Raw genomic sequence first — 20,448 nt, 5'->3', positions numbered from 1 at the left:
AATTCCTCTTACCTGTGTGAGGCCAACGCACCTGTCGGTCTACATCTTCACTTTATTGACTCTAAACTCTTTTGACAAACACATGATAACACACACAAGCACAGAGTTAAACCCCGGGGAGGAACTACCAGACCAGTCAGGCAGAAATCCTTCAACTCTCTGGCTCTTCTAAAAAACTTTTTAAGCTCTGCATGTTATCTAAATCGTTACTGAACTCTTAAATGATTGATTTGAAGTGCTCTACATAGGCATAGATTGTACCTACCCTGTTGCAAAAAGCAGGCTTTTAAGCTGGGCAGCGCAGATGGTCTTCTTGCTATAACTGAAAAGTGCCCAAAACTTCTCTAAAACCAGCCAACAGACCAGTCCTATACCAGCTAAGACCAGCAAACCACCTTATGCTGGTTTAAGATGGTTTTAGCAGGCAGTGCTAGTAGTGTTATTTCCTGTAAGCAATATATTAACTAGAATTAGAAAATGTTAAAAATATTCATTTATTTTGTTTTATTTGTGTTTTTGTTAAGTCATAATTTTCTTATAATATAATACTCTTTTGCTATTTGCAGTGGTTTCTGTTTACTATTTTTAATATTGTGATTTCAGGGCCCAGTTAGGGTAATTTTGGCCGGCAAATATTATACTGATTATTAATTATTATAATAGAAGTTGAACCCCATAACAATTGCGCAAGTGAGATTTATATTTTGACCACTGGACTAGGAAATGTCCTTAGTTTACATTTCTGATATCTGGTCACCTTAATATATAATTTTATCTTGGCTCCATTCTAATTTTTTGATTATTATACAGTAGGTTTTGGAGCGGCGCAATAATCTATTCTATTTTTCTATTCTGTATGTATGTATCTGTATAGGCTGCTCTCAGAGGAGATATTAGCTTGGTTTAAATAATTAAACTGCTGGTAACTTGATTGTGCAGCTGGTTTGTTGTTTGTCTTCTAGCACTCAGTCGTTCAGTCATTCATTTGTTCGGGGGGGATTTAGAGAGCTCTGGTAATAACAACGCGTGTTCTAATAATCAAACATGAAAAGAGTCAGGGTTGATGAATAGTATGAGCTTGTAGACAGTCACTTCAACATTTGTTTGAGGACTTTCATGTAGAGATAAATGTGCGGGTTGATGTCATCTTACAGCGAGCTTGTATCGACTACTTTGCCATCAAACGCCAAACCTCTGACTCGCTACATGCCGCAAGACAAGCAGTCTTACCAGTACAAGATCTGGAAGTTTGTGGTGTCCACTCCATTTGAGTACTCCATCCTGACCATGATCGCCATCAACACAGTGGTTCTCATGATGAAGGTAACACAGCTGTCATTTGCAGACTGTTGAAGTTTACAGTAAGGGAAATTTACTATTAGAACATTTAAATATGATGCTTTTATTTCCTCCATTACTGCTTGTGGCATGGGCAGTCCATATCAGCAAAACTTTCTGAATTAAAAGGAAAGTTAAAAAAAAGAGGAATTAAATATTAAGTCTGTGCGTCCAATTATATCATCCAATTATATAGCATAATGCTTTGTTCCTTTGAGAACCGTCTTGTGCGGTTCATCTGTTAGTTGTCTGTTTGGTAAGCTGCCAACAGGAAGTGCCCTCCAGCTTTTTATCTCGTATGACTATGGTTCCGTGAAGAACCTTAAACATCCACAGAATATTTCCATTCCACAGAAGGTTCTTTGTAGTGAAAAATATATATATTTTTAAAGATGTTCTTCACACTAAAATGGTTCTTTTAAGAACTCTTCGCTGATTCATTCCTTTGGGAACCAAAAATGACCATTTAAAAGTGGACTAAGGTTGTAGATACAATCTGAGAGAGTCCAACACACAGATTGAGGTTCAGCAATGCTGATTATTGTATGATGATGTGTGAATATTCAGTTATGAATAGTAATTTCTAATTTGGGCACACCTGAAAGCCTATTTTACAGATCTTTTGAATATTCGAGTGAGTGCAGAGTGAGTCACTGTCGCTCTGTTTTTTCTTTCTCTGTAGTTCCATGGTGCTCCTAAACCGTATGAGGAGATGTTGAAGTGGCTGAACATCATCTTCACAGCTCTCTTCACGCTGGAGTGCATTCTCAAGGTCATCGCCTTCGGCCCTCTGGTGAGAGTGGAGAGACTCTGATATTACTTATCTTTTATCATTACAGTCGGTGTTTGATACTAAACTAGGTATTCTGTCTATTTATAACACTACTATGTACAGCAAAATAGTGAAAGTTTAGTAAAAAGAAAATTTAACACTGCACTCCAGTCATTTCAAATTTTTCCAGGTGACATTTATTGTCTTCCAGTATCCTATTATCAATGCATTTCATCATTTTTAAACTATTAGAACATTTTTCATTTGATTAAACTTGATTCACTCATAGTTATAATCAACAAAACATAATGTGTTGGGATGATGTTTGGTTTACTGGAGAGGGTAAGATCTATAAAAAAAAAAAATCCAATTTCTTTTTTTATTTTTACTGAATTTTCTAATATTTTATTTAATGAGAAGAGTGGGTTTGGGTGTACAGTATGAGCAGGGGTGTGTGCAACTGCATCATAAATCTCTTTTTGGTGCTGGCTGGTCTGGTCTGCAGCAGAAGGTCTCATCTCAAGCCTCCATTGCCATGTTATGAGGGTTATTTATTAAGAAGCTTTTCTGGTGCGTGACGCTTGCCTTTACACTCCACCTGTTCTGAGCTCAGGGTTGATGAATGGGTCTCGCTCATGTTGTTCCATCCGAGATCCATGTCAAGCAGCAGTGGAATAATCTTTGCTCCATTCAGGAGAGACATGAACCCAAGGCTAAGACACCTGACAGACCGTCCTGTTCTTGCCATGAAAGATCTATTACACCACTCGCCAATGTCTGCATTTCAGGCTGCCTGTGTTTGTGTGTATGATTCTTTATATTTGTAAGAGCCACATTGTCCTCACTAGAATAGTAAAAGATTTGTGTCTTCACAAGTAAAAACTGTCCATACTTAAGCTAAATCGAGATCTAAAAATGCCAAAAGAGGCCTCTAAGGAATAAGGGTGGAGTTAAATTGGGGTAATTATATTTAATTCATTCAAAAATGCAGCTATGCTGAGAAGCTCTTTTCCAAAATCTACTGAGCTGCCTTACCATCTACAGCACCTGCCTTTTATTGCAACATCATAACTGAATTAAACCTCATAACTGAATTAAACCTCATAACTGACTCATTTTGAACTAGTTTGAAAGAAGCATGTTTCTAAGCTTTTGAAATATTTGTAAAAAATAATAAATAATAGTACTCCATTTTTAAAAAAGATCAAACTGTTGAAGCAATTATTGTAGCAATGATATTAAATATTATTATTATTATGAGAATTTTAGCAATTTTTTTATAATTATTTACATATATAATAGAATATATATTATTATAATAGAAAATTTGTTTATATATTATGTACACTATGTATATGTGTGTTTGTGTGTATATACACATGCAATTATCTCAATGTGTGCAGAACTACCTAAAGGAGGCATGGAATATGTTTGATTTTTGTTACTGTCCTGGGAAGCATCACTGACATCCTGGTTTACTGAGATCCAGGTGAGTCATCAAAGAGAAACATCGAAGCATTTGACAATAAAAATTCAAAGGTATTTTTAAAAAAGTCATTTTTAAATCTCAACAACACATATGATGTTAGAAAATACTACAACTGACTTACTGCAGTGGTTTCAAGATAAGAACCTCTAAAAGCTTACAGTAACTTTCTCTTTGTGAGCTTTCAGCATTTATTTTTTTTGTGTCGCATGTGTGTTGCAGACTAAGGGCGTGTTCACACTTGGCATCTTTTGTCAAGAAAAAGTTGACAAGACCGTTTTTTTTTTTTTTTTTGTAAAATAAAAAGCTGTCAGTGTTTTGGTTACAAATATCAGCCGAGGGCGTCTTTTGTTGCTATAACAAAACAGCTGCAACGATAGTCTACTGCTGGTGTGCTGCAGAAATGTCGGCTTTTGAAGTTAATGGGGATGGAAATGTCAGTTCACAACAATGTTTGTGGGAGCGCAACATTATACGGGGAAGGAAACTGTATGGTGCTTCCAACAATTTAGTCCAGGAGCTCTGGTTGGATGATGCACAGTTCGTAGCAAATTTTTTTTAGACTCGATAGAGTTTTGTACTCATATCATACAGCTCCTTGTGCTCCAAAACTAGTACGATCTGTCTACTGGCTATCTTCTTTTTTTTCTCCTTGTTTTTGTTGTTATGGAAACGACTCGCCACTTGCTTGTCATTGGTCAGCTGTCAAAAAGGCGCTTGACGTAGGGCATTTTTTCTGAAAATCTTAACTTTTTTCAACTTGAAAAGACACTCTGAGCTGCAGAAAAAGCTGCCGGTGGTGGCGTTTTAAAAAGTGCTCAGGACTTTTTTGAAAACACTGTTAGGATTATAATGTAAAACAGACGCTGGCACCTTCAAAAAAGACGCCAAGTGTAAACATAGCCTTGGTCTGCTTTTAGTTTGCCTGTGGTTAAAATCATGGGGACAGTTTGACAGAGTTCCATGGAAAACCTAAGAAATTTTCAATTGTCAAGTCATATACAATAAGTACATATACAAAGTCAATAAACAAAGTTTTTTTATATATAATACTCTACAACAGCACTGCATGCACATGTAAATATAATACATCTGGGATAAAAAATGGGCACTTTCAAACCACATTTAGCTGATTGGCTCAATGCAACTTTTGTATTAGATGATTTTAAATTAAATTGGTTCAGCCCTTAATCATTCAACCTGTTTATAAGACCAAATCATCTGCTGGAGATGACAATCCGGAGATCTCCACCAATGAGTGTTGACAGCTGCGTCTCTGCGTGTCAGAGACGGACTACAACCTCTGCCTAATGATTTCACTGTGACTCTTATTTCCATGCTAAATCTCTGTTGGCACCTGTCCCCTTCCTTTCCCCCAACGGACTGTGCAGATGGTAAGTGGCTTCATCACTCCTGCACTGCCTGTCTCTGTCCAAACCTCTCCTCCTGTCAAACATCTTTATGCTAATCTTGAATGCTCACCTTTATACCTGCTGAGATCAGAATGTTTATTCTAGCACCATGTTAAGATGTGAAGGTTACTTTTTGTTGTTGTTTTTGGTTTGTAAGATCTGTTAACAGTGACAAACAGATTTTCCCTATTCCGCCCCCCACCCCTCTTTCCAGTATTGAAAGACTAGGGATGGGTGGTATGTACAGTATATGGGCCATAAACTGTGAAGTTTTGTTTTTAACTTGGGTCTCAAGTCAGCTGTTATGAAGAATGTTTCATTGGTTTGTGTCTTATCAAGTAGCCATATAAAAAGAAAAAAAGAAAAGTTAATAAAATAAAATAAAGTATATTTAATTTGTGAAGTATTGTAGAATTTGGTTTGTTTTTTAGATATATTAATTTATAGTATATTTATATATATATATATATATATATATATTATATTATATTATCTATATATATATATATATATATTATTATTAATATACTATTATATTAATATATATTTTTTATATACTAATATTTTAGTACTTACTTCAGCTAGAATGAATAAGAACTTTTGTGTTGGAATATTAACTATGAAAATGTTTATTAATATTTTAATTTTAATGTTAATATTTGTTTTATTTCAAGTAATTTTTTTTCTGGTTTTAGTTTTAGTTACCAGTAATAACCCTGCTGTGATATAATATCTTATATTGTGGTCATACTGCCCATCCCTAACAGATTAGTTTATTTGTATTTAAAAGCATGTTCCTGCAAGACTGTTCATGCATTATTACCAGACTATCCTGCATGAGACTAACTAGTTTTAATACCTTATCAATAAACTTAACAAATCTAACAAAGGCTGTTGCTGACACTGACTTACTGAGGATGTGTCCTTGTCTCGGGTTTAAAAACAGTTCCAGTGATGCATCTCTGATCTCTCTTTCTGCTTGTATCTAGGATAAATCAAGGATTAATCTGAGTTTCCTGAGACTCTTCCGGGCCGCTCGTCTCATTAAACTCCTCCGGCAGGGCTACACTATTCGCATACTGCTCTGGACCTTCGTTCAGTCCTTTAAGGTCAGAACTTGACCTTTGACTTTACTTGGGCAGCTTAGACAACATTGACTGTCAACAGTAATTGTCAGCAGTTCAAGACAATTGTTTGTCTGTAAAATAACTGTATTTTGTCCTCAGGCTCTGCCGTATGTGTGTCTCCTCATTGCTATGCTCTTCTTCATATACGCCATCATCGGGATGCAGGTGAGATCCAAAGAGCTTTAAAAGCCTCTGTTGCTCTCTCATAAATGTTACCCTTCATGCAACCTTTACATCTGAGATCTCATCACCATTGCTGCTACAATCATCTCACTTTAGATTATTGATCTTGGACTCATTGAGAATGACAACAGTCATCTGTAAAAAGCACTGGCTGTTTTACACGGGCATGTGGTGTTTTTCCATTTGAAAGCTTCATAGTCTTTATGAAAAAGAAGTCATTGTTCCAGTCTTATGGACGGATCTCATCTTTAAGTTTGATTGCTCACTTAAGGACGAACAGGCAATCTTGTGTTGGAAATGATGGCGTCTGCCATCTAGTAGATTAGCACTGCATTGTAAATCAATGCTAATTGTATCCTGTAAGACTTAGGAAGCAACATCATCAGTGAGCCATGCAATCTACTCTACACTTGGAACTCATACCGCCAATTTGCTTCATCATTCAGCGTAAAACATAATTTTGAACCAGTTTTTGCCATCATTTTTTTAGTATTTTTATAGTAAGATTTGGATTATAATCATATTACAGTCATGGTTCAAGTTAAGATTTATTTATGTGACGTGCTGTTGATTAGAATCCTCCTTCATTCTGTAGGAAATGCATTTACATTATAATAAAAACATGGGACAAGACATTCCAGAGTGTTTTAAATCATAATTATGAAGCCTATATTTTTTTTCTAATTAAAAGGTAATCTTTTTGTTAGTACACTTACACTACTGTTCTAAAAGTTTGGAGTCAATAAGACTTTTCTATTTATTATTAGTTTTTTTAAATAATATTTTTTTCTTTTTTTAATGAACACTTTTTTTTCAGCTAGGGCATAATAAACTGATCTGAAGTGACTGTAATAATAATGTTACAGAATATTTCTATTTCAAATAAATGCTATTCTTTTGGACTTTCTATTTATAGAAGAATTTTAAAAAAATATATCACAGTTTCCATAAAAATATGAAGCAGTACAAGAATAAATGAAATGTTAAATATATCAAAATAGAAAACAGTTATTTTAGATTTAATATTTCACAGGATTACTGTTTTGACACCCAATTTTTTAACAGAAGTGTACATTAATATTTTCTTACATATTTGAATTGTAAAGTCATCTAAATGGCAATTTTTCTACTAGGTTAGTTAACTTCTGGTTATGTGTTCATCATATTTCCTGTGGATGTTAATATTCCCTCTCTGGTACTCTTGCATATATTGTGCAAGTTACAAAGTTTACTGCCTTTACATGATAATGAAAAGATAAGTGGACATAACTTGGCATAGAATGTTTTTTACAAACTTACAGACAGGTCAGTTATTTCAGGAATAATAGAAAGTGCACTCTTAGCATTGCGTTTAATATGTATTATTAACAGCAGAAATGTGCATAGATATATTACTTTTATTATTGTACACTTTTGTAGATGCCATCTTAAAAGATTGTGTCCATCCATGGCCACTGGATGTGTTTTTGTAATGTATGTGGCTGACAGATTATTGGGATTTCTTTTACTGTCTGTCAGTGCATTGCAACTCTGTAGATTTGAGTGAGTCAGTATGTTTGTTTGCGTGTCTGCTGTCTGACATAAAGTTATGAAATTCATAAGCATGAGTCACGGTTTATGGAAAATGTGTATGTGGCCTTGTTAATATTGCAGATGCTTACTCTAACATTACCTGGAGGCAGTCTGAATTATTGACAGTCTCTTTAGTTATTTTCGTGCAGCCTCAGTAGGAAAGTGCATACATTGCACAATGTAATTTTCAGCCTATTTCCACCAAAAATGCTTGCATTGTCTGTAATGTATCCAAAATTAGACTGCTGATGTGATTTTCTCTCTGTGTCAGGTGTTTGGTAACATCATGCTGTCCGAGGAGTCGGCTATCAACATTCACAATAACTTCCAAACTTTTTTTCAGGCCCTCATGTTGTTGTTCAGGTAAAGCCATTGTTTGATCTCTGTATCTCACAAAAAACGCACAACTGTGAAGTGCAAGTGATTTCAAAGTTTCTGACTTTTGCTGTTTGTATGTTAAAGGAGTGCTACAGGCGAGGCTTGGCATGAAATTATGCTGTCTTGTCTGGGTGACAGGCCATGTGACCGTGACTCTGGCTATACTGGAAAAGAGTGTGGCAGTGATTTCGCTTACTTCTACTTTGTCTCTTTCATCTTCCTTTGTTCCTTCCTGGTTAGTGGAACAAATCTCAAATTCAAACAGACACACACTCAAAAATGAAAATCCTGTCATCATTTACTCACCCAACTCATGTTGTTTCAGACCTTTATGACTCTCTTCTGTGGAACACAAGAACTATTTATAGCAGAATTCCAAGCTGCACTTTGAGTATAGAGAAAGTGAATGGTGACCACAGTTGTCAAGTGTGATTTTCAGCAAATAATGACAATTTGCTCTGTTCCTTACACAAAGCTACTTTATGACTTTATGAAATGAAATGCTCAAGTTAAAGTTTTGCTTTTTTGTCATTTTTGGAACTTGTCAATTGATTAAATGTGATAGTACATAGTACAAGATTTTACATTGTTACAACATAAATGCTGTTCTTTTGAACATTCTATTCATCAAAGAATCCTAAAAAATGTATCAGCTTCCATAAAACTGTGATAATAGAAATATTTCTTAAGCAACAAGTCGGCATGTTAGAAAGATTTCTGAATGGCTGCTGAAAATGTAGCGTTGCCATCACAGAAATAAATTACTTTTTAAAGTGGATTAAATAGAAAACAGCTATTTAATTATTTCTTTTTTTTTTTGTAATTTGCTGTATTATTGATCAAATAAAGAGGCCAGTAAGGTATTTGCACAAATGTAACAGTGCACAAAACATAAAATCACACTGAGTGTAGCGGCTTTAATGAGTGCAAACATCCTTTGAGCCTAGCCAACAAGACACCACACATACAAAAAAAAAAAAAAAAAAAAAACTGTGATCATTTTACATAATTCTGATTTCTTCTCCTGTTTTTCATAATTCTTCCTCTATCCTACAACAATCAGATGCTGAATCTGTTCGTCGCTGTCATCATGGATAACTTTGAGTACCTGACACGTGACGCATCTATTCTCGGGCCTCATCACCTCGATGAATTCATCCGTGTCTGGGCTGAGTACGACCCTGCCGCCTGGTGCGTATCACTCCTCCACAGTGTCGCTGCCACTTAGTGCCACTTTTAAAAAATGTGACAGCTCGAGACTAAGTGGTTGAAAGATGCCATCTTAAGAGGGTACGCCACCGCTACTTAAGGCCTTTAAGTCACAAGAATCCCATTTTACTGTGTGACCATGGTTAACATCAAATCCTCAAGATTTGTCAATGCTGAGGAATGCAAATCTTATCCTTTGCATGCCATCCACTTTTAGTCTATCTTGAGCGGATTTGAAGCCTATACTCTGTGTGTGTGTGTAATCCATTTTAACTTGAAAACACACAGCTGAGCATAGTTATCTCAATAAGCATGAAGTCTTTAGATACATATATTGACGGAATGTGGAAAAAATGTATTCAACTGTCTTTTTAACCCATATCTTATTTTTTGCAGTGGAAGGATACACTATATGGATATGTACAATTTGTTGCGCATAATCTCACCCCCACTTGGCTTAGGAAAGAAGTGCCCTAATAGGGTGGCATACAAGGTTTGAAAACCTACACACCTTCCCTCTAGGGGCGGTGCTGTAAAAAAACAATCCCCATAAAATGCCTGAAAGTGCTAATGTTTGATTGGATTATACTCCCCCTCGTTCTTTACTAATTTTAATATGGGTAACCATGGTAACCAGGAAACAAAGCCAAATGCTAATCCCACATCCCAAACTAATCGCATATGTTCATTCATCGTGAATATTGATATACTAGAGCAGCTTTTATTTGCTCTGTTAATACCGTGTGTATAATTTTGGGAAAAAATATTAGCTTTGTTCCTGAGTATCTGATTGGTTAGCCGTGGTGCGTCCTAGCATGCAAGGACAGAAGCTCCAGACTACAGCCCCTCTCCAGCCCAATCCCATCATGCCATGTTCTTTATTCCTGATTCACCGGCAGCCTGTATCTTTAAAAGCCGGCATGATCCATCCGTTCTTCTGAGACAGGATGGTATCGGATACCCTTGACCTTCCTTTAGAATCCTTGATAACTATGTTTTTTTGTTTCTTTTTCTTTCTTTCTTTCATTCACATCACATTTTCTTCATGTTCTCCACTACTCCTTCCCTCTCCTTTTCTTGTCTGTGTGAACTTTGAACTCTCTGTGTCACCCCTGTGAAGTGGACGCATATCCTACCTTGATATGTACGAGATGTTTCGCCACATGTCCCCTCCGCTAGGTTTGGGAAAGAAATGTCCTCCACGAATCGCCTATAAGGTAGATCCCATCCCCCTGACTGTTACTTGGCTCTTCCTCTGTCCTCTCATTGGCTGATGATGCTGTCAGTCAGTGCTCTAATTGTGGAAGTGTTGCTTTGTGTTGTGCTCTTTTTTTATGTGCTTTTTGAGCTCACTGATGGTAGTAAAACTTTAGATTTAAACTGGTAGTCTATGGTCACCAATGTTGCATAAAATAACATTAAATATATTTATGTGTTTAATTAGGTATATAGGCACATTTATAATTTAATTCACCAAAACTGATTTACTTTTTACCTCTGTGCATTCTGGTGTTGACGTTTCTGCCAAAGATACAAGCAATGGATTAGATTTTGTCTGGAAAACAGTTTCTTAGAAGGCAGTATAACTGGTAGAGAGTGTTTCTGTCTTAAGCACGCTCTTAAAATACTGTCTACATTGGCAGCTCAATATATTTTGGAACAACAAAAGTAGACAGTAGAATAAATACACAGTCAGCACTGAATTTCCTCATGCATCTGCAGCAGTACTAAAATTAGTTGTCTTGCAATGTATAAAAGAAACTAAGGAAGTAAAGAAATGAATGGGAAAAAAATGACTCTAAATATCACAACTGAATCTCAAGCGTCACTGGTACAGGGCTGCCTGTTTTGGTCCCAGGCCATTCTGCCACTTTGAGAGCTGCCTCTGAGTCAATAAGTTTACACACCCTGTTCCAGCTGTCTGAATGGGTAACATTCAAGAGACGCGTGTTCATGTCTGTCTGCTGAGCTACTCTCTGAGGCCACACAGTCTGTGTGCGTGAAGGCTTGAGGATGCAACGTTCTCCAGCGAGCTCTAAATAGAACAAGCCCCCACTTCCCCCGAGTTCAGAGCACTGAATCAACAGGGAGAAAAGAAAGAAAGCTTGCTGTAGATGTGTGTTCAGTGGAGCGTCCTTTCCCCTTTTTTTATTGGTAGCTGTTGTGGAAACATGTCTATGCTGGCCTACGCACTCTAATGAAGGCAGAGTGTTGTCCCTGTGCATGATGTTACGCTCTACACCACAGAAACAGATCCATTCTCTGTTTATTTTGCATCTGTTTTCTTTTAACCTCTACATTTTTCTTTACCATTGAGTGTGTTAATGTGTGAAGCATCTGCTCTGGCTTTACCTTGAGTGACGTGTTTGTGTAGTGGGTGCTGTCATTGCTCTTGGTTTTGGTTGGTCAGCATGTTACCTTTTCTCGTTCTCTGGTCATCATCCTTTCTGAAGGTCATCGCTGACTTTGTAAAAACGCAAGAAATGCAGCCCATCAACGCCTCACATTTCAGTGTGCATTAACTAGTGCATTTGCATTCTCTACGTGGACAGTAGTCAAAGCTGCCCACATGCAAACTGGGAACATTTAATATTGATGTTTAAGATTAATATTGATACCTCAAACACAAAGGATAAAGGACTTTATAAGTTAGATTTTCCAAAAAGTCAATGTTTTACTCCAAAATCAAAACAATTAAAAATAGAAGACCATTAAAACACCATAAATGGTGTTTAATTGCATATTGGAGTAATGTTAACAGCATAGTTTTTGCTTAAACCTGATTTTTTTTAAATCTGAGCTTAAGATGCTAACATGATATTGTACATTGTCAGGTAATTAAGCATAATCAGTAAGACTGTGCATGTAATTGCATTTACTGAGAAACCTGTAAACCTCCAATAATTGCTAAAGCTCACACTGTTCTCAGTGTGATGAAAACAGCTTTACTGTCTTCTAACTGGAGAAATGCACTAAAACATCATTCATTCCTCTGCAAGAAGTACAAACACACTCTCTCTTTCCTCTCATGCAAACTCCTTCTGTCGTTTGTTATGATCATTTCCGTATCCTACAGACATGTGTGATATTAATCACACACTATGTGTGTCCATGAATCCACAGCGGTTGGTGAGGATGAACATGCCCATAGCTGAAGACCGTACGGTTCACTTTACCTCCACTTTAATGGCTCTCATCCGGACCGCCCTGGAGATTAAACTGGCATCAGGTGAGTGTCTGCTTGAAGCCCTCAGGACAAGTCACTGGCATTTGTCAAAAGCTCCTTTAACTGTCCATCGGCTCCAGCAGCGCTTTTTACCAATCACTGCTCTGTTCTATCAGCCACATTTAACACTCCACCATCGTTAAAGCATTACAAGTTAATTGAATGACGTTTTCCCCAATGACTTTGACTTTTATTTAACCTTTTACTTAGTGCAAAATATGATTAAAGAATAAGATAACATCCATTAACAGCTTGACAAAAAAAATCTCACATGGGGATATTAACAATGGCAAGAATTACAGTAACATTATGAAAGACTCTGTTAACATTAGTGCTTCTCAAAGAATTGCTTTCTTGTCGTTTTTCTAGGAGTTCTGGCTCAGCGGCTATGTGATGCTGAATTAAGGAAGGAAATAAATAAAATTTGGAGTAACTTGTCTTCGAAAACAGTAGACCTGCTGGTGACACCTCATAAACGTATGCCCTGCATTCAGAAACTCTTGCTAATGTAATGTTGATTTCTGTTTAGAAAGCAATTAACGTTTATATGGAATCTTAATTAAATTCTAATGGGAGTTTGGGTTTTTATTTGGAAAGAATATTAATGATATTTTCCACCTGAGTGATTCAGCCTGGTTTTGCTTGTGACTTCTGAGTTTTTGGTGCCACCTAGTGGACATCAGTTTTCTTTCTATACTTCTGACCATTTGATATCTCGTGCATTTCACTCTCTCTTAGATAATGAACTGACTGTAGGGAAGGTCTATGCTGCTCTGATGATTTTCGACTACTATAAGCAGAACCGAGCCAAAAGACTCCAACAGCAGCAGGCTGCACCAGGCACACAGGTAAAGGGAACTTATATCTGCAGAATTATAATTAATAGTGGGAATATTTTGGTAGATATAGATTAAAGTCGTATTTTATTATCAAACAGTTATTCATGTTTGATAATATAGTCCTTCTGAAACTGTTGTGTTTGTTGTGTTTTGTCCTCAGAGTAAAGTTGGAATTCTCTTCAGACCAATGCTTCCTCTCACACACTTGCACGATCAGGAGCCACTAGTGCTGAAAGCCCCGCCCTCTTCTCAAATAGATACCACACCACAGCCAGATGCCCCGCCCACATCCTTTCACCTGACCAATGGGGATGCAGTGTGAGTGTTATGCCATTCTAGTCTTCTAAGTACTACACTTTCCATTTGAAAATGGGTTTTGTATTTTTTAATTGTCCTTTTTCAATTGATCTTATTTTAAATTTTATATATATCACAGACAAAGCCAGAGCAGTGCCATGAAAAAGTCTCCATCGGAAGGTATACCTCAGGAAGTGAACAGAAGGCCTGTCCAACGGGGCCAATCGGAAGATGTGCCAAACACATACAGATCTCAGGTGATTTGACCTCTACTAGTGATTCATAAATAAGTCCTGTATAAGTTACATATGTCAGATATTTACAGCCATTTACTGATCAGTTAAGCCCTAGTTTCTGTGATCTTTATTAAAGCTACAAACTGTCTGATCCATCAGCAATTATTCCAAATACTGTTCACTGTTCATTCCCTTGTGAAAAAAGAATTGTGCTTAAAGGGATAGTTCATTTTTGGGAGTAGTGTACTTCACTTTTAGTGTACTTCAAAAAAGCACTCTTAAGTTCAATTAACTGCTTTTAATATAAATTGAAACTTATAATTAATTTTCTTTTAGTTCCAAATAACATGCAACTTAGTGTGCAAAAACATTACATTCAGTTCACACTTAAGTATATTGTTTCCTTAATAAGGACTCTTTTTATAAGTATGCTAAAGTGTGCTGCTTCTTCACAATGGTTCCATTTGTGTGCTTGTTTTGTTTGGCTCTACGTATGCTGCAGGAATTAGTTGAGATGACTGACATGGAGAATGACTCTGATGTGGGTGGGTATCCTGTGCTGGAGGGTCACGGCAGAGCTGCCTCCATGCCCAGACTCAATGCTGGCTTTCAGGTAAACATCTCCTATCCATCGTGGCCATATGAGTTAGTTCTGGTGGGATTTGGAAATAACTACTGTACAGCCTTTGTTTCTTATTCTGACTAAATTAATTCCTGCATAGAAAGAGGCAGCTGGGGGATGACTGTGCATAGATAGAGGGCAGAGGAGTGAATGGGCAGCTGTATGAGAGAATGGATGAATGGAGGTAATAGGGAAGACGTATTAATGAATATAGAGAGGAGTTGAAGAACTCAAGCAAATGAATTGGAAGAAGTCAGGAGTGGTTAATTTACTGTATACACCAGTCTCCATTGAGAGACACATTTATTCTCTTCAGTTCAGCTGAATGTGTGTGTGTGTGTGTGTGTGTGTGAGAGAGAGAGAGAGAGAGAGAGAGAGAGAGAGAGAGAGAAAATGAGGGACAATGCAAAGTGTTGTTTTAGTATTTTTATGTAGTATTATAATATTTATTAATATTTGATTAGTTTTTATTTTCATTTTAGTATGTTTTATTCATTTTATGTGCTTCTGTCATTTTAATATTTATTTAAAAAGATCTGTTAATCTTTATATTTTCAGTTGTAGTTATTTTAGTAGTTCAACTTTTTATTTAATTTACTTTTATTTAGTTGCCAAGGCAAAATTTATAATTTAAGTTTTCTAATTTAATTTTAAGTTGTTCAAATATTTTTTTATTTTATTTTTTCTTAGATTTTTTGAATTAACAAAAGCAATTTTTAATAGTCTTAGTTAACAGTAATAATACAAATTTAATTTTATTGTGTTTCATTTTGAATTTTTCCTCATTAACTAATGTAATTATTTGATGTTGTTTTTTTAACTGTAAATTTATTTGTGTACATACTTTGTTTCTTTTGATTGGGTATTTTTGCCACATCGCTAATAGACTCACACTGTGTCCAGCATCCTTGTTATAATGTCTTGTCTTTAGTCTTGTCCTGTCTTGTCTTGTTTGTCTCTTCTTTCTCTCCATCTATCAGAACATCAAACTTCACTGAACTCTCTTTTTCTCCACCTTTTTTTCTCAGCATAAACAATCTCTAATCCACCATTCCTAATTTTTTAGGCACCTGTTTTCTGACCATACTGGACCTTGATATCCAGACTTTTCATGAACATCACTCGTTCTTTACTCTGCTCCTCTCTTCTGGTCTCTTTCCTCCTGTCTCACTCTGTTACTGTGTCCATGAGTGTCACAGCTGTTTGCCCTGCTCTCTTCACCTATGTGTCCTCTTCCTCTTCCCGTCCCAACAGCGGAGCCACTTACGCCACACCACCGGAACGTATCTAGCAGTATGTACAAGTGTTCCACCTGCAATCACTCTCTCTTTCTCTCTCTCCTTTTCTCCCTCTATCTATCTCTTTCTCTCTCTGCCAGCCACTCCATATCTATGTTGGCTTGTGTGTGCTTTATCCATTCCAGCTCTTTTAGAATTTACACTCTTTTAGCAGCCCAATAAACTTATACAGCCACAATTCATATTAGCCCTGGTGAGGTAAACACAAAACTAACATGCACTACAAAAGCCATTTTTAGTCGTTTATCACTGTAACTATTTTACAAATAATGGAGCAGATTAACCACAGTTTATAGCAATACGAAAAGCAAAGATTAAAAATGTAATGCTTATTTAATCTTGGATGTTGTGTGGTGTTAACTGTAAGTATGAGTGTGTTTCATTTAGTGGGTTGTGTATCATTTTGATTAGTGCAGTCCTCTCTTAACATATCTTTCAGCCATAAACATGATTGGAATCACATACACTAATATATGTGTAAGATTTGTAAGGATGTTTTTTAGAAGAATTCTCTTATACTCATCAATGCTGCATTTATTTGATCAAAAATACAGTAAAACCAAAATTGTAAAAAAAAAAATAAATAAATAAAAAATAAAATGTGCAATTAGTCACTTCAAATGAAACTTTTCAAGCTGTTTAAACTATGAGAAGAAGGGACGCACTGCTTCTTAGAGGTTCTGAGCGCTTTTGCCACTGGGTGGCACTAATGAGTCTTTGTAAAAGACTTACAAATTTCAGTCATCACCAAGGAGTGGTCACAGATTCTCTAAAGAATCTGGTCTAAAGTGACTTTTAGGACAGTTTAAGATTTAATGAATATCTTTTTGAGACTGCAAATGCACATGTATGCAGACTATAGATTATCTAGAGATTAACAGCAAAGGTTAAGCAAAAAAAAAAGCAGCAATGACTCTTTATAGATCAGTGACCGCTGCTTGGCTGTGGATAGTTCATGCAACAACTATTCCAGCCGTCCAGTCCGTGTGTAAGAGACGATTCGATGACAGCATTCAAACAGCAGAGTGTTTGCATCGAGCGTGACGGTGTTCCACTGTTCTCAAATGCGTGCGTGTGTCCGCAGGAGCGGGCTGAACGACGCTCTTCAGTGGAACTGTGTTTTCATGCTCAGCTGGTGTTGTGCGTCTGTTGTGACAGGTCTAGTGCTCTGAGATTCTAGTTCTGTGCTAGATATGTGTCCTCTCCTTCATGTCTTCATCTTTCACATGTTAACACTCTTTATTTCCACCACACAGCCTATCGCTGACGTGAGTCCCATGCGGCGGTCTACATCCTCATTGACTCCTCAGAGAGGGGTGCGAGAGGTTAATCTGAGCGATTATGACCTGGAGAGGCCTAAGATGGTCTTGGACCAGACCCTCGCTCAGGAGAGAGAGATGGAGCGAGCCCATCATCATCATCATCATCACCGCTGCCAGCGGCGCAAAGACAAGAAGCACAAATCGCTGGATCGAGCCATCAGCGAGGAGCAGCCACCACCTGCAGGTGGGCTTGATTTTGCATTCTCATTCATTCGTTTACGCTTTTCAGCATGTCCATCTGAAAGAAAATAGTGAATTTCATAGAGCACAAAAATATCATAGAGAAATGAGGTGGCCTCGTTTGATTTGGGCTGGTAAGCAACCACCTAGAAGAATGGATCTCAAAGCGAAGGCCCCCCTTTACCTGTTCAACTCAATATTCAATATATATATATATAAATATATATATAATAAGAGGAAATGTAACAATATATATTTAATATATAATATATTTATATATTGTGTATATATATATCTATATATATATATAGCTACAAAAACTGTAAATAGGAGATTTAAAAGTTTCAAAAACTGTATGTTCTTCAAAAAAAAAAACGGTTTAGAACTGGGTTCAAAAATAATAAAAAAAAACAGTTATTGAGGGGCAAAATAAATAAGATGTCAGTTTAAATCTTGTTTTTTAGCATTTTAATTAAGTTTGATTGCTTTAGTATAATAATAAGAAAAAAATTATTTCATTATTTATTAAACTATATATATATATGATTTACTATAAATAATAAGAAAAAAATTATTTCATTATTTATTAAACTATATATATATATATAAATACATAAATATATATATATATATATATATATATATACATATATACATATATATATATGTCTGTACAATCTATAAGGATTATGAAGAAAAATTGAGTACTAGTTGAAAATCCCAGCTTCTTATGTTTTGCACAGTGATGTAAAATCTTTTAAGGATTATAGTGATCAGGTTATCAAGGAAAAAACTCTTTATTGCTCTCCAAGACGCTTTGGTGTAGGATTTACTTTGTCAACCTCTGTCTTTGACTGAAAGCGGGACTTACAAACCATTGCTAGAAAATGCACTTTGGAACGGATTGATTTTTTTGATTTTTGTTTCCGTCAGCAGTCGGAGAAGCAGTCATGAGCTTGTGGTTGCTCATGAGGAGATCTCAGGATTCTTTACTACAAGATTCCTGCTCCTCTCATTCTGTTCTTAGAAACACTGGAACATAAACATGTCTGATACTTCTGTTAATAGATCAGTCAGCTTTGACTGACTTGAAACAGGGCAATACATCAGTCCTCTGAAAGCTCATTTTAGTTTGGTGTGTTTGTGCTCAGATTTCAAACACATACAGACACCACATACATCTCCCTCTACATGTTTTTGTTTCTCTGTAGTTAAAGATCACAACAGCACCAAACAGCAGGGCTCACACATGCACACACACAAGTCACCAGCCCTTTTGTGGTGATATATAAGTGCCCTCTGGTGTTTTGTTCACAGTGGTTTCGAACTGGTGTTGGGCAGCAGTGTCTGGTATTTACAGCCCAGTTAAAAGGCCCCGGTGCATGGATACGCTCATTTATTGACAAACTTGGTGGAGAATATAAGCAGAGAAAATGAGAAATGAATAATTAATTATTTAATTTGAAATTACACATTTCTGAGTAAATAAACAACCCAGAAATTCAGCATTACACATTTCTGAGTAAATATTTTAGAAAACGAAATTTTTATTTTTTATGAATTTTTTAAATATTACAGTTTTATTGTATAATATATGTAGCCTTGGTGAGCATACAAGGCTATTAAAATATTAAAAATATGTTTTTAAAATTTTTTACTTTTGAACAGTAGTCTATGTCATTTAATAGATACAGTAAATTGTTTTTAATAACTTTTTTATATGTAAAGTGCAGTTTGTAATTTTTGCGCCACTTGAATCACAAAACGGAACCTCAAAAAATATGTCATTTAATAGATACAGTAAATTGTTTTTAGTCTTTCATTGGATGGACAAACAGATCCCACCCATCTGTTTCATTGTCAGGACCACTTTAACTTTCTCACACCACTGTTGCTATGTTGGGCTGGTAGCCACACTCAATAAAGTAATGGAATGCACGGTTCAGCTATGAATAGTACATGGCAGATTAATATATGTGATGAATTTGTATGTATAACAGCAGATCCAAACACTGAGTCACTGCCTAGGGAACGAGCACGGGAGCGAGACCGCGGCCGCTCCCACGAGAGGAAGCACCATTCATCCTCAGCGGTGGAAAGGAAGCAGCGATACTACTCTTGTGATCGCTACGGCAGCCATGAACAAGGCCACAGCGTGTCCGCCGGGCCCAGCAGATCCACATCGCCAGGAGAACCCCATGACCCAAACAGGCTTAAGCAGGTCAGGTGGTTTCCCTCAGTCCCTCTAGCTTCCACACATGCTGTGTAGCTTACGCTTTCTCTTCTCTCCAATGTGTTTCAGGGAATTAACACAGCTAAAGGAAGTTCAGTCGTTCATACCTCAGGCACCAGCACACCCTGCCGCGGGCGTAGACAGCTCCCTCAGACGCCCCTTACGCCTCGGCCTGCTGTTGCCTACAAGACTGCCAACTCCTCTCCAGTCCAGCTCAACACTGCCCAGTCTACAGGGGCCCTGCCCCACTCGCCTTAGTCGTGGCCTGTCAGAGCATGATGCCCTACTCAGCGGTAGCACCACCGCCAATCTCCCGTGCCTGTCACTCGTATCGTCTCTGACCCCAACTTGGGTCCCCTCCAGCAAGACTCAAACATGTCTGAAGCGGACGACTTCCACGATGCCTTGAACATGTACGGCACGGGCCGCTCCCCTAGGACTGCAGTCTCCATCGCCCACATATCATCAGGTGTGGCCCCCACTTCCTCACTGCTCTCGCGCAGCCAGAGCGGAGTCCCCAACGGGTATCACTACTCCCTCGGAGTGAACGCAGCACCTGGTTCAAGCGGCAGATCATCTGGAAGCTATAAGGAAACTGAGAGAGATGACTGGTGTTAGCATGATTCAATCTAGCATGAATTTTATCGTCTTTGCCCGGGGGAGGAGGAAGCTATGTTTTGGAAGGAAACAAGAGTTACGTCCGCAGTTTACACTATTT

General features: G+C 37.1%; 1 pseudogene; it reads left to right on the top strand.

Moving 5' to 3' along the window:
- The window catches only part of LOC109062263, a 33,879-nt pseudogene extending 13,861 nt beyond the window's left edge, over positions 1-20,018 (top strand).
- Positions 20,019-20,448: the final 430 nt, after the last annotated feature.

Source organism: Cyprinus carpio, chromosome A21 (assembly GCF_018340385.1).
Source record: "Cyprinus carpio isolate SPL01 chromosome A21, ASM1834038v1, whole genome shotgun sequence".
NCBI lineage: Eukaryota > Metazoa > Chordata > Actinopteri > Cypriniformes > Cyprinidae > Cyprinus > Cyprinus carpio.
This window is presented reverse-complemented; position numbering and strand designations above follow the sequence as displayed.